Genomic DNA, 3,994 nt, shown 5'->3' with positions numbered 1-3,994 from the left:
AAGCTTAATGTTTATTACTAAACCCGATTATCAATATGATTGCTCTCTTACTCTACTAACTTACCACTACTAGATACAAATTCAAAAACACTCATCCACTAGGACCTTATGACAAGTAGTCAATCCTTATCTCTTAGTCTCTACACTCACAAATTACCATAACATTCCCCTTCATAACTTAAATACTATTTACTCACTTAGTGCACATTATCTCCCAAATATTTCTATCATCCTCTGACTACTCCTACTCTTCTATTCAACACTTACACGTGGTCATTACCTACATAATGACACTTCATCACAAACTCATCTCTAGCTACAACACACTCTACCTCCTATGATGGAATATTCACAAATCATCATTTCTTAGTCTACCCATAAGGAAAAAACTCTTCATTAATAACTTACTAGGTGCATGACTATAGTAAAATAGATTTTTCGAAACACCATCTCCCTTACTTAGATTACTAAACCTCTGTATACTTTCCTCTAACTTTGGGAATTGTCACTACTGCTGCTCATGATCTCGTAACTCATGCTATCTTTTCGGGTGAAAATATTACCCAAGCTCTAAACATACCATCCTCTTAAAGGTCTCAGTTGAATAAGGTTTAGGGAAGAGTGTACAACTCACTTTTAGCTCAAACGCATAATTCATACGAACATGAGTGCATTCCTTTGAAACTCAACACTTAACTCACTCATGGGCTTCTCTCAAGCCCTTTTGGAGTCTCATGACTTCCTCAAGACGCTTGCTAAGAGCAACTCATCGATAAAGGACTGACTTTGCTTTTCTACCACCTCTAGTATAGGGGGTAGTTGAATGGATATGAGACCGCACGAGTTAGAATAAATCTCTATGAAATAGCTCTATTGCACAATTAAGAGTATGAAAGATGGGAAACTTTTCTTAAATGTCTGTAGTCCCTCATTTATAAAAGCGGGGTCCTCACAACAATAAACAAGATCCTATTGACACGGCTTCATCGACACCCTAGGACACTTGCACTTTGTGCTATGATACCAAGTTTGTCACGACCCGAGCCTACACCCTGGACATGGCCGACACTTGAGAAGGACCAACAACGAACCCTCATCCTGGTTGGCTACAAGCGGAAGACTAACTCAAGCATACAAAAGCTTAAAACTGAATTAATTTCAATAAACTCAAATACTCAACCTTTTTAAAAGTCTGTACAATACTCAAAATAAAAGTAAATTGAGAAACTCCTCAACTATGTCTATCTATGAAGCCTCTACTATTACATAAGGAATCGGGACAAGACCTACGACATTTCAAAACTACTAATTGTAAAATAAAGGTGAAGTCCTCTGGAATATAAGAAGGCACACCCAACCTGACTGGAATATCACATGATCCCAACAAAATGCCTATTGATGATCCTGAATACATGTATCTGCATCATGAAATGATGCAGGACAAATGGCTGAGTACATGGAATGTGCGAGCATGTAGGGGGAATTCTAAAGCATAAACATAAGCTTGAACTGATGGAAAAGAAACATACTTACCTCTTCTCAACTCGGTCAACTCAACTAGACTCAACTCAGAGAAAATAGGGCACAACTCAATAATAAGATACTCAACTCAGTGAAACATAGTTCAACTCAACTCAGAGAAATAGGGCTCAACTCAACAATAAGATACTCAACTTTGTGAAACATAGTTTAACTCTGGATACTCAAGGATAAAGCAACAATAAAATATGCAATATATGGAAAACTTTTAAAACAGTAGATAGCAACTCAACGTATTGAAGAAAACACTAATAACTCAATTTGTATATAAAAATACAATATAACTCTGTGGGAGATTCTCTAACCGACAACAATCACTATGAACTATGTGATGATACAACGTCTATTCCACGTTGCCAGAATTGTCCTATACTTTACCAGGGTATAGAACCTACTACTTAGTGGATCCACTAGTCTATGCTAAAAAGCAATAAGGAATCATTTAAAAAGTATTACCCTTTCTACTCGCGTTGGCTACATGGTTTATGGGGGATGTGAGTTGTCTGAACTCTCCCCCATATCGGTGCTCAATACTACTCCCGAAATATATTTAGCTTATATGTTTAAAAACATAACTTTTCTTTGTTTTGAGATTATTACTCAAAAATCATTCTCTTAAAAGAGATGGTACTCAAACTGCTCAAAACTCTTTTGGAAATCTAAGTTTCCTCCTCTTTTAAATCTGAAAACATTTACTCTTGGGAATAATTAGTTCCCATATATTCATTTTGAAAAAAAAAAACTCAACTCTACTCTTTCTCAAACTCAAGCGCTCGAGTCTTTAAAACATGTTTTAAAACAATTTGTAAAAAGACTTCTTAAAATAGGGTTTTGCCGATTTATGGACGTGAATGACTCAATTCAAGATTTTCAATAACCATGCATAGAACTCAATACTTGGAACTCAACAACTCTATAACTCAAGGAGTCAATGATACTACTCATCTCAAGAATGCTCGACTCGGAGGGTTCATGCGGAATTATGGGCATGAACTACTCAACTCAAGTATTAATGATATTTCTCATCTCAAGAGTACTCGACTCATAGGGTTCATGCAAAATTATGGGCATAAACTGCAACTCATGGACCTTCATGGGTAACATGTAGTAGTACCATGATTAGGAATATAATCCCAAAATTATTAGGAACTGATTACTCAAGACATAGAACTTGAAGATACTACTCATCTTAAAGGTACTCAACTTATGGAGTTCATGCGGAATTTATGGGCATGAACGACTCGACTCACGGGTCTACATAAAAATATGGAACTCATGTATACGACTTATATCTTTCTCATACTTGCCTCCTCAAAACTTAGTTCAAATCGATAGTTGATCTTAAAGGATTCACGATTTAACTCAAAGACTTCCTTGAACTGCACTCATATATCTTTCTTGAATTTGAATTATAAATTCAAGAATTATTATTCATGATATGAAGGATAACGATGATAATGTAGACTTATGAATACATTCTCCTAAAATTACTAACTTTTATCTCAAGAATTCCTCAAAACCTCAACAAAACAAGATTTAGAATGAAACCTCAAGAACACTTATCAAGAACATAAATTGCTTAATTTTTATGAATAGATTCGCAAAAGAAACTCCTGATTGGCATGTGGGTGAATGAACCCAACACTATGGAAGCTTACATACCTCAAAGAGCTAGGTTCTTGGCGAAATCTTGAATTTCTTGAACGAACGCTTGAAAGTTTGAACTTTTTCTCCTCTTTTCTGTTCTTGAACTCCTCTAAAAACCCTAAGCGTATTTTAGGAATAACTAAAACTGATTCCAATCATTTTAGACTCCTAAAACCTTACCAAAAACGCATAAATATGATTGGGTAAGGAAAAAACCAAAATACCCCTCATATTTTTGGGTAACTTTCCTTATTTGGACAACCCAACTTCAAACGGGCATATCTCCCTCATACGAGCTCAAAAATTAGCAAACTTAACGGTGTTGGAAAGAGGATTCTAAGACCTTTAATTTGATATCTTATGGATCTCCTAACTCATCTTGTGCTAAAAGTTATGGTCATTTTATGTTGACCAAACTTAAAAAGAACTTAAGAATGACTTGAATGAACTCTCTTTTAAAACCCTAAGTGTATTTGGATTTATGAAAACTGACCCAAATCAGAATTGTCCCCAAAATATTACTAAAATTCGTTTTAAGCTGATTGGGTAGGGAAAAGACCAAAATACCCTTCATATTTTCGGGTAACTTTCCTTAATTGGACAGCCCGACTTCACACGGGGATATCTCCCTCATACGAGCTCAAAATTAGCAAACTCGGCGGCATTGAAAAGAGGATTCCAAGACCTTTCATTTGATATCTTACGTGTCTCCTAATTCATCTTGTATTGAATGTTATGGTTGTGTGAAGTTGACCCAAAACTTAGAAGAGCTTAGGAATGGCTTGAATGAATTCTCTTTAATTCTTTT

Source organism: Solanum verrucosum, unplaced genomic scaffold, assembly GCF_900185275.1.
Source record: "Solanum verrucosum unplaced genomic scaffold, falcon-dt-bn FXZP01000867.1, whole genome shotgun sequence".
Classification (NCBI taxonomy): domain Eukaryota; kingdom Viridiplantae; phylum Streptophyta; class Magnoliopsida; order Solanales; family Solanaceae; genus Solanum; species Solanum verrucosum.
This window is presented reverse-complemented; position numbering follows the sequence as displayed.